The sequence below is a fragment of the Thunnus maccoyii genome, chromosome 6 (assembly GCF_910596095.1).
Source record: "Thunnus maccoyii chromosome 6, fThuMac1.1, whole genome shotgun sequence".
Classification (NCBI taxonomy): Eukaryota; Metazoa; Chordata; class Actinopteri; order Scombriformes; family Scombridae; genus Thunnus; species Thunnus maccoyii.
The window spans coordinates 33,048,768-33,060,920 of record NC_056538.1 but is presented as its reverse complement, the minus strand read 5'-3'; the positions used below and the strand labels follow the sequence as shown (position 1 = coordinate 33,060,920).

Below are 12,153 nucleotides of genomic sequence, written 5' to 3'. Positions count from 1 at the left end.
CTCTGGTGTATTTTGTCAAGTTTCTGGTAAAAGGAGAAGTTACCATTTCAATTTTTATCTACATCGATGGCCGAAGAGTAAAACCTCCTATCTGAAAAATGCACTTTTTTGATAAAACTTGATTAAAAAAACTTTTCTTGCAGAATGCTTTTTGTTAAGGATACCCAACACATAACACACTGTTTTTGGACTATATTACTGTATTATGTGGTATTATTTACGGTCTGTTTGTATGGTTATTACAGTATTGTTAACACATAATAAAGTAACATAGTCCAAAAACAGTGTGTTATGTATTGGGTATCCTTAACAAAAAGCATTCTGCAAAAAAACAACAAGTTTGTTTTAGTTTTCTCAAAAAAAGTGCATTTTTCAGATAGGAGGTTTTACTCTTCGGCCATCTACATATTAGGTTTAAATGAGGTCAGAAGAAAAGAAAAATAAGAAAAAATGGTTGATTTTGTGAAAATGATGATTATTTTTTTACACAAACAGCATTGGGGAAGTAAAGGAAGGTGTATTTTTTCTGTTTGGTGCTAGCAGTCCCCCCCCCCCCCCCCCCCCCTTCTGTACTTGACACACACACACACACACAGATAAAACTGCTGTAAGAAAAAATGTGTGTCTGTTCCTTTAACTGATTCCTCCATGTTGGAGACGCAGCTGCTTGTTGCAGCTTTAATATAGTAAATCTTGAACTCATCGGCCTGGTGGTTGCTCCATGTTTTGGTGTGTTTTTTGGTGTCGTAGTTTTCGTCTCAGCTGGCTGACTAAGACCCGGCTTCAGTCTCTCTGGACCCATCCAATAGGAAACATCTGGACTCTGTGTGTGCGTGTGTGTGCGTGTGTGTGTGCGAGAGTGTGTGTGTGCGTGTGTGTGTGTGTCCTTGGTGTTGCAATAAAACACACAACTCTAAAATTAGACCCTGAAGACTATGATATCAGCTCACTTCCCAGATATGGGAACACACTCACGCACACAAACACAAACACACACACACACACACACACACACACACACACACACACACACACACACACACACTGAGGGTTTTGCAGTGAGTCAGCTGTGTTTTTTTTTGTCCTGGGACAGAGATGCCAGCCGTCCCTCCGTCACATACGTCATCTGAGGAGAAGAACTCAGACTCGGGTGCAGTTATTAATATTTCTAATAGTTTTACTACTATTTGTGATGCACATATGAGCAACAGGATGCAAATTAGTGGAAACATCCTTGTTAATATGACTCTGATAATTGCTTTTATTACAGTTATTAGTATGAAGACTTCATGTGGCCAAAAGAGTCCACAGGCCGGTCCAGACAGATTAACTATTTAATCCTAATGGGAACAAAATTTGACTGCAGCCTGACGCCGTCTGTCATCACGTCATCACGTCACCTGTCTTCAGCTCTCAGCTGGTCGACACAGAGTGGAAAAAGTAAAATGTCTTGTTCAAAACAAGCTGATACAAAAAAAATGAAAGGTTGACAGTGAGCAGCGTGTGTTTAAGGATGAGTGGGCTGAGAAGTATGTGTTCATGTTGCTGGAAGGAAGTACGAGACCATCGTTTGCAATAAAACAGTGTCCATAATGAAGAGTGGGGACATAAAACACTACAACAACAAAACATGTTTGGATCTAAATTATCCCCAAAACCACAAAACTGAACCAGCTGAAGTTATGATATCAAACCTCCAGCAGAATAAATGTAAAATCAAACATTTTCACAATAATGAATACAGTGAAAAACTCACTGATGAACACTTACAGCAGCGTTACTGGTATCACACCTTTTCCCAGTTTAAGTCACGTCTCCCATTAATATAGAAATACTGTCCATGCAGTTCTGGAGGTTTTGTACTGAAATCTCATCGTGTAACGAAGCCTCACTGAAGCTTTGATGAGGTGGAAATACTGTAAATGTGCCTGTAATACTTGTAATTGAGTTGTCCTGTTTTAAACAATGTAATAATATAATAATCTTTATTTTTAGAGCACTTTAAAAAAACAACAACAAAGTTACAAACTGCTTCGCACAGAGCAGCAAATAGTTCAATCATTAGATTTTATGATCATTTTTATATAGTTTTTCTTTTTTCTTGCATCTTTTGAATCGCAATTGCTTTTACTATTATTTACTATTTACTATTTACTTTTACTATTATTTACTATTTACTATTTACTTTTACTATTATTTACTATTTACTATTTACTTTTACTATTATTTACTATTTACTATTTACTTTTACTATTATTTACTATTTACTATTTACTTTTACTATTATTTACTATTTACTATTTACTTTTACTATTATTTACTATTTACTATTACTATTATTACTTTTACCATTATTTACTATTTACTTTTACTATTAATCACAGTACTGTAGCACCTAAAACACTTGATGAACACATGATTAATTGGAGGTTGTGAACCCAAAAAGTATAAGAAAAAAGATTTTAATGAAATGCAAAAATCCAGAAATGCAACATTTAAAAAAACCCAACAAAAAACGCAGAAATAAAATAAAGTTGAGATAAAATGGAAACTGGACTGGTCTGATTTCTGCCAGCTCCATGAAGAAATGCTTTTCCCAGTTTGATGTGAAAGAACTTGACTGACTCTCCAAGAAAAAAAAAAAACGTCAGCATCGGTTGTTTCAACAAACGCCAGAAAACAACATCTGTTTATGAGACCTCGAGCTGTCAAAGTAATTATGACCCCTCGTCCATCGGGAGGAGAGGACGAAGTGAGAGAGAGAGAGAGAGAGAGAGAGAGAGAGAGAGAGAGAGAGAGAGAGAGAGAGAGAGAGAGAGAGAGAGGAAGGAGGTCAACAACACAGGAGTCAAACACAGTCAGCAGTGGATTCTTTTAATCATGACCACCATCTTTCTGTCACTCTAACAAACTTCACTAAACTTCACCAGTGTTCATTAAGCAACCCAGTCGCCAGAAGAAGAAAACGTTGGCATTAAATGTTTCTGCAAACCACAGAAACGTTGAATATCTACGTTTCAACACGTGAATTATGTATCATATTAACATTTCTACCTGTTGAATAATAATGATGTGTAACAACGCTGTGGTTAAAGTCTGGTTAGGTTTAGGGGAAAGATCATGGTTTGGGTTCAAATAAAAATAAAAAATAAAATAAAAACAGCTGATGTCTCACTAAAAACACGCGGTTTTCTCGCCAGAAAAATGGCTGCAAATGTCCAAGAAACTTACTAACCATCCACCTGCCCCTCCTCCTCCTATATAGGAAAGATCATATAGATCACATGTGCACACATGTGTTGAGATGATAGGTTTTGTTGAAATGTTGATATGCTGTATTCAACGTTTAAGACACACTTGAAAAGTTGTGAACTCGTCCTTTAAGAACACAGACGCAGCGAGGTGTGAGCTTCAGGACATCACGCTTTATTCACAAAACTTTTTTTTGGATATTATGTAAAATAAATTGATTCCTCATGTGGACAATAAGTCAGTTTTAATACCACAAAACATCATAATTACTGTATACAAAACATCATCACTCAGTTGACACAATAATTATAAGAGAAATATTGATGACCACTAGAAGTCAGAACATATAAACCGTAGTGTTTCATCCTCTTTGGGGCAGTGGTTAAAGCTTAGAGGAGAAAGTCGTGTCGTGTCAGATTTTTTGGGTCTCAGTTGCAAAAAGTTTCAGATCAGCTCAAGAACAAAACTTATCTTTGATGTTCAAAAAATTTTAAAAAATCATCAGGAGTCAAGAGTTCTGAGCAGCAAAATGTACTTTAATGTTGGCAAAAAAAGGAGAGCAGTTACAGTGTTCACAAGGTTCACCAGGATGCTCTGAGTGTCTGGGCTCTGATTGTTGTCTTTTATACCATTTGGGTTTACATAGGTCACACCTTCTGTCCAACCTCTTTTATACTAGCCAATGACACCATTATAATTTCTTTACATCACCTGTTGTTAGAACTGGTCATGCCTGGCATAACCGGTTCTATCCAGTTAGGCTCTTTTATTTTTTTATAACTGTTCAAGGTTGTTTTTTTTTTACACCATTATTGCCAAACCTTCCCCTGGCTCTACTTATTCTTGCCGTTTTACACTCTTATTTCTTGATCCTTTCAAAGTGAAGTTTAACACACACAAGTTTTTCACTGAGATTCTTTATTAATATATTTCTGTGCCCTTACATTGATTATATGTGGTCTGTGAGATTATATATTCAATATAATGACAATTCAACACACTGCTTCTTATCGCTTATGATACTCGGAATAATCATTCTGCGCCATTTAGTTTCTTTTCCTTCTAGCACATCATGAGTCTTTATGAAATTACACCACAGCTGTCGGTTCAATATCCAGACCGGCAGGATCAATCTGGGCTTGATAAAAGGTAAAAAGTACAAAAAGTTGATGTTTCAATGAAGATGAACAACACTGTCTGTATTCTTTCAGCCTCAGTGTATTTACATCATTTCCGTTATTTAACACTTATAAATAATCACAACAGAAGTCAAAGTCCATCTGCATGTTGAGCTGAACGCATCAATCTATGAATAAAACATCCAGTCATCCCAAGAAACATTTTTTTCTTTTTATTTGAAAAAAAACCCCCCAACATTTGGTGAATAAAACATGGTGTGTTGTGCGACCACGCCCACCAGTGATGTCACCATGTACCGAGAGACCCGGGAGTACACTCCTACATCACCGCAGCGAGGTGAGAGGTCAAACCACCGGAGGTCAGCGAAAACAAGACAAGATGATGTTTAAAACAGGGACAAGTGACTTTTGGGGCCCAGCTATGCTAGCTGTTTCCCTCCGCTTCCAGTCTTTACGCTAAGCTAAGCTAACCGACTCCAGCAGCACACTCTCAGAAAGAAAGAGAACAAACATATTTCCCTAAATATATTCTTGTTATTGCGTCTGTTTTTCCCCTCCTCTCTCTCTCTCTCTCTCTCAAATACTTTCTTTCCTTTCTTGTCACTTTTTCCTCCCTCTCTCTCTCTCTGTTTCTCTCTTTCTGTCCTTTTTAAGTCTGACTGGCCACCAAAATGCCACCAGACGACCCATTTATAGAGAGAGAGAGAGAGAGAGAGAGAGCGAGAGGAAGAGAGGGAGAGGTGGCGGGGTCGCTCGCTGTCGTGGGAACAGCTTTAAAAAAAAATACAAAAATACAGCACTGCTATCACATCACACACACACACACACACACACACACACACACACAGACTGCTCCACAACTGCTTTCAATTTGAGTCGAGGTCAGTCACATTTCAGTCCCCCCCTCCTCCAACACACATCTACACATCCTCTCTCTCTCTCTCTCTCTCTTCCATTTTATGAAATATCCTCTATTGTTTTATAAAACATTATCTTTACATATTCTAGTATCAGATTACTTCTATGTCTTGAGATTTGAAACATTATCCTGCCGTGTTCTGATGAGACGAGGCGATCACAGATTACGCCGACCAATCAGAGCTTGTTATGTCTTTCATGACTCGTACAGAGGTGATGGTGAGATTAATCAATCAGCTGATGAGCAGAAAAAAAACAGCTGTTTGGATAATCAGTTTAAAAAGAGTCATTTTTCAAGCACAAATAGTGATAAAATGTTACATAATCTCAGGCTGCAGCTTCTCAAACGCCATATTAGAACAAAATAAGACATCACTATGAGCTCTGTGACGCTGCGGCTGCCATTTTTTTTTTCACTATTTCTTTGACATCTCATAGATTAAACAGTTAATTGAAAAAAATAATCAGCAGATCATTAATTGTGGCTTAAAGTTGGCAAATGTCACAAACACATTGTAGAAGTCGAGAGACAAAAAAACAACAACATTTGGACACGTTTGGATGTTTTTAGTCGTTCCAGATGCTGCGTCAGTCGTATAGAAATGATGTTTATACGTTTAGAGAGAAACTTGACGCTGCCTGAACTATGTTTTTAATCAAAATGTTTTTAATGAAAACGTTTGCCAAGTTGCAAAAAATTGTTCGTACAGAAAAATATTCCCTGACAACATATTTCACTTTTACTACGTCTCTCTGTAACAAAGTGCTTTTGTTGTTTTGACCTTTGTTTTTGTTCTTTTTTTTTTGTGCACATTTATAAACTTAAAGCATTGACGTATAAAAGTGCTACACACGCTGTAACATAACTGTATGTTATGATGTCATCTGTTCCTAAACAAAAAAACGTCTCAAGAACAACAACAAACATTCAAAACATTAGTGGTGAAAAAAAAACAAAAAACGAAACAGAAGACAGAACGTTAAGAAAGACAGAAGAAGAAGAAGAATAACAAATTACAAGTGAACAAATGGTGACATATCAACGGCCAAAGTGCAAAACCTCCTATCAGCAGAATGTTCTGATTGGCTGATTTCACTTTGGATGATGAGAACAAGGAAGGCTGCTCATATTCAGTCTGTCTGTAAGATAATCCCGCCCTTCATTATGACACAAAAGTCACACAACAAAACAAAAACACAAGGCAGAGTCGCTGGATGTGTAGAGAGGCTGCAGCACGAGTGAGTTACACAATCACTGAACATTCATTTCCAGCGGACGAGGAAGCAAACACACTGAATTTAAGGAGTTCTGACCCTAGTATACTACAATGTAGTAACTATTACATTTACTACGTCTTTTTACCTGAAAACAAATTTCATTTTATGTTTAATTTAATATTTATTATTAACTTAATTTAGAGCAACTTGCACCAAGTACAAAAGCTCCTATCTGCATTTTGCGAGGCATTAATATCTATAACACATAATATAATAATATAGTCCAAAAACAGTGTTTTATGTGTTGGGTATCCTTAACAAATAGCATTCTGCAAGAAAACAAGTTTTATTTAGTTTTCTCAAAAAAGTGCATTTTTCGGCCATCGATATATATGGAAATGTGTTTGTATTTGTTTATAATTGAAGAGGCAGGTGATAAATCTGATCACATCCACATCGCCAATCATCTACTCTGACAAGACGGTAATTACTTTAAACATATGGATCAAAATGAAAACGTATACAATAAACACATCTTACAGGAGACGAGCTCGTCCACTGAGACTGAATGAGATCAAACGAATGTTATCAAGTTCGTCTTGATAAGTTCGTCTGAATTCAGCATTAATGGTTTTATCTTTAGTTTGGTTCTTCAGTCCGTCAACAGTTTTGCTCCAGACTGAAATATCTCAACGATCGTCGGATTGATCACCACGAAATTTGGAAATTAGGTTGATCGACATCTATCAGGTTCCTCCTCACTTCTTCGGTCGTCACACAGAAGTCAAACAGGAAATTGTGAGCGTACCAGTGAGTGTGCAAGAAAAACAGTAAGTAGTTGGGGTTTAATAATAAAATCAAACCAACTCTCCAACAGAAATAAATCCAAATGGAGCTAAAAAATATATATATAGAGAGAGAGAGAGAGTGAGAAAGAATGAAAGCGACGGAAATAGAGAGAATGACAGAGGATGAAGGAATGAAGAGAGAGAGAGAGAGATAAGAAAGACAGTCCATGGTGAATTAGAGGTTGTTTTCTATAAAGAGCCTGAGAAATATTAAACCGCTGAGATGGAAAATACTTCAGACTATGTGTGTGTGTGTGTGTGTGTGTGTGTGTGCAGTACCCAGTCGTCTGACCTCTTTCACCGTCTGAATAAACCACAGAGAAAATAACAGACAGATAGCTGCTGTTGTGAGTCACTGGTCTGACTGAACAGAGATGCTTGAGTTTTGTGCTGACATGATATACATGTGAGACAGAGCTCCTTCAGATGTGTTTACACCTGCATGGAGCTTTTTCCTAATCCATATTACTGGGAGAACATCTGGATTTGACTCATTCTATACACACACACACAGCAGGCAGCTGACAGGAACATTAACTCTAACACATATCTTTGATGGTGGAGGAAGTCAGAGCATCCAGCATGAAATCCACATGAAAGTCCACATGAACGGCCAGAGTTTGAACCCAGGACCTTCTTCCTATGAGGCAACAGCACTAACCACTGAGCCACCAGTCCAGTTATCAACATCCATAGTTCATCAAGTCCACAAAAGGACTCATGTGGACTTTCTGTGGACTTTCTGTGGAGCTGACTGATTGAATTACCCACAATTCACTGCAATATGGATGTGACAAACAAGAACAATAAATTGATAAATGTATAAAACAAGTATATGAAGACGTTAAATCATATAGAAGCAATAAAACATTTGGATAAATACAATAAAATAGGGTGAAATTTAAGATAACTCAGGTAAAACACAAAGGTAAAAAGATGTTATAAAAACTTCCTTGTTGACAAAAACCATCAGACTTTCGGGGGTGTAATCAGTGAAAGCTGCTTCTCCTCTTTTAATTCTGACTCTTATAAGTTCTGAATGTTAAAATGGACCCAGTGACAGACTGGTAACCAGTATAAATATCATCACATCAGTTCAAGTGATGGTATTAAAGTTGTGCAGTGCAACGCCGAATATGGAGGAGAAAGAAGAAAAGACAACAAGGCTGAAAAACAAGACTGTCCTTCCAAGAAAAACAACACAACAGATCGTACTGTCAGTCGCTCAGAAACTATCTATAGTTAGTTTGACAGCTGCCATGTAGCAGTCGTAGTAACTGGGAGCACTGGTTCAGCTCAGATGACGTTTATATATATATATATATATATTCGGAGGAGGAGGCTGGATGGAGGCTTTGACCCAACAGTGGACTTTATTTCCTGTTTCCAACCACGAGTCGCGTAACTATGATCGTCCCCGTAACCTTAACCCCCCGTGGTCATTATTGTTGCCATGACGACGACAGTGGCCTAACTTTAAAGGATCAGTGTGTAGGATTAAGTGGCATGTAGCAGTGCTGTAGAAACATGGCGGTTATATTATATATAATCCCTTTTTATGACAATATTCGTGCCAATAGATCCCCTTAAATCTTAACCACTGGTCCTTTAAGGAAGTAGTAACTTTAACCCGCAACACATGTTTCTCTGACCTTAACAAAGTGATCATTTTAACTCAAACCATCAACTTTCCCCTAAACCTAACCAGACGTTAACCACAGCGTCGTCACATCATAAAACATCATTATTGTTTTATAAAACACAGACGGATGATGTCATCCTGCTGATTACTGCTATGTGTCGTTCTGGAGTCACATGATCAAACCACAGATCTGCTGGTTTAATTTCAATTTAAGAATCTTTCTGTGTCTGTTGCAGCCTCAAGCGTTTCCACGGCAACGAGTGAGAAAGGCTGACGTCTATACAGCTTTGCAGCATCGTAACTTGACCCGATGATGGCGAGCACGTCACAGTACGTACCAACTGAGCACAAAACATCCAAATATGAACTGCTTTTCACCAAAAGTCTCAATAAAATCAGGACTGTCACTCAATAAACCAGACACCAAGAGGCTCTGTGGCGCAACGGACAGCGTGTTGGACTTCTAGTTAACGAGAGGAGGCATTCAAAGGTTGTGGGTTCGAGTCCCACCAGAGTCGATCTTTAAATCCTTACACACCTTAAAAATACTCACATTAGTATGAAGATGTGTTTGCTGCTTTGTGATCATACAAACGTTATAAACCTACCTGTGAAACAGCAACACACACACGTTACCTGCTGCTGGTGCTGCTGCTCTGTAATCTGGTCACATGATGATGATTACAAGCCACGGGGCCAAACGTTTAAGCAGTTTCATCATCTCAGCCAATCACCTCGTGGCTCACCTGGTCGGCCCTGTCATTACTTGTCTCTGTGGTAACCGTGGTAACCAAATAGCTGTCTGGTTTACAAGGTGACGTCAGGTTACATTAAATGAGTCACTATGATGCTGCTGTCTTATATCAACATGTCGAAGTGGGTTCACAGCATCATGTGTTGCTCATTGGCTCTGTGGCGCAACGGACTTCTAGTATTAATAAGACGTGATTCAAAAGAGTCATCTTTTATTTTAATAGGTTTTATTATTATTCCTTTATCACGTATCACATATTGCTGAAATATTTGCAAAGCTGATTTTTCCTGCATTTTTTTTTTACATCCATGTTTACTAGCTTGCTGTCTTCTTCTTCTCTGCTATTGTTGGTGCATTTCTGCATTACAGCCACCTGAAGATCATGTATCATGTCACTAAAACAGGACCCACTCATAGAAGAACTGCTCCGTGGTGCTACTAGAGGCCAGAAACCTTTATGTTTAAGTGCCGGTTGAGGACTCTGTTGGGACTCGAACCCACAACCTTTAAATCACAGAGAAGTTGACTGTAATGATGGCAATGGTGATTATTTAACAACAACTCCCATGATCCCACGCTAATTTACGATGTCATCAAAGTCCGTCTTTTGTTATTGTTTTGATTGTGAGACCCCCTTGCGGCAGAAATGACATATTGTGCGTGCAAAAAGATCCCCAGAAAAACCCAAAAAAATGCTGCGGGTGTGAATTACCCTTCATTTTCTCACACTGTAAAAACAGTGTCTTTATGTGTGTGTGTGTGTGTGTGTGTGTTCTCTGTATTGTGTTGAATCACTGTGGTTTCATGACGGGCACTGCTGCAGGGGTCAGACTGTGTGTGTGTGTGTGTGTGTGTAACTGTTGGCAGTATTGTGTGGGTGTATTCATTTGTGTGAGTGTGTGATGATGTGTTGGTGTGACGGTGTATGTGTGTTACCCCCCCAAGGCTGAAACTGTAGACATGAATAAAGATAACGATGAACTCAACGGGTTCATAAACTATTAGTCTGTGTGACTTTCTAACATACACACACTTCACACACTGTGGTGAGAAGAGATTACTCTCGAGGGGCTGACTCAACAAAACCTACCTAATGCATAGAGTCATTTTCACACACACACACACACACACACACACACACACACGTGCGCAGCAGTTAACATGCCTATGTTATAAGACCATTGCCAGGAAGCAGAAGTTGTGCTGGCATGTCTGTAAGGAATGTCAGCTCACACTCACACACACCAACACATCACGCTAACCTCTTTTCTAATGATCTGTTATTGATCTGTTATCTATCTGTCATGTGATTATCTCACATTTTTGCAGTAAGTGACAGATGGTTTTATTCAGTGATGTAAGCTGAAGACTTTTCCTACATAAAAAATCAAAAATATCTTCTAACACACTGTGATATTTCTATTTACATTATATTATTATTACATTATTACATATTTGTATTTCTGTCTCCAGTTGTGTTAAGTGAAACTATATTTGATTCGTAAACAGGAGGAGTGGATCTATGTGAACCTATGCATAGATGCACCAAATATGATGTCACCTACATTCATCATGAGACACACCCTTAAACCTGTTTTTGATATTATTAAAAAAACAACCCACAACTCCTCTGGCAGTTTTTCTCACTTGATGCATCGTTAGAGGCACAAACACTAAAACGGTGCTCCAGAACAACCTTCATCATTTTAGCATCTGATTAAGATTTAGCTTTAGCTTTTACACACATTATCATTTTATTTTTATTTGTTGATTAAAAAATACATATTAAAAATATCAATATGAACAAACTACTGAAGTTCAGGTGCATTTTTCAACAGACAGCAGCTCTTTACTGTTATGATTAACCTGCAAAATGTTGCATAAAAATACATGAAAATGCAGTGAGCAGAAAGTCTCTAGAAGTCTGCAGAAAGTCTCTAGAAGTCTGCAGAAAGTCTCTCTAGAAGTCTGCAGAAAGTCTCTAGAAGTCTGCAGAAAGTCTCTTTAGAGGTCTGCAGAAAGTCTCTCTAGAGGTCTGCAGAAAGTCTCTCTAGAGGTCTGCAGAAAGTCTCTACAAGTCTGCAGAAAGTCTCTTTAGAAGTCTGCAGAAAGTTTCTCTAGAAGTCTGCAGAAAGTCTCTAGAAGTCTGCAGAAAGTCTCTAGAAGTCTGCAGAAAGTTTCTCTAGAAGTCTGCAGAAAGTCTCTAGAAGTCTGCAGAAAGTGTCTTTAGAGGTCTGCAGAAAGTCTCTTTAGAGGTCTGCAGAAAGTCTCTTTAGAGGTCTGCAGAAAGTCTCTAGAAGTCTGCAGAAAGTTTCTCTAGAAGTCTGCAGAAAGTCTCTAGAAGTCTGCAGAAAGTCTCTTTAGAAGTCTGCAGAAAGTCTC

General features: G+C 38.2%; 1 non-coding gene across 1 annotated transcript; it reads left to right on the top strand.

Annotated features, from left to right (window-relative positions):
- The first annotated feature begins 9,446 nt into the window (after positions 1-9,446).
- Positions 9,447-9,535, top strand: trnar-ucu. Its single transcript is given in 2 exon segments — positions 9,447-9,483; positions 9,500-9,535. It is a non-coding gene; the product is annotated as a tRNA-Arg (tRNA).
- The last annotated feature ends 2,618 nt before the right edge of the window (positions 9,536-12,153 follow it).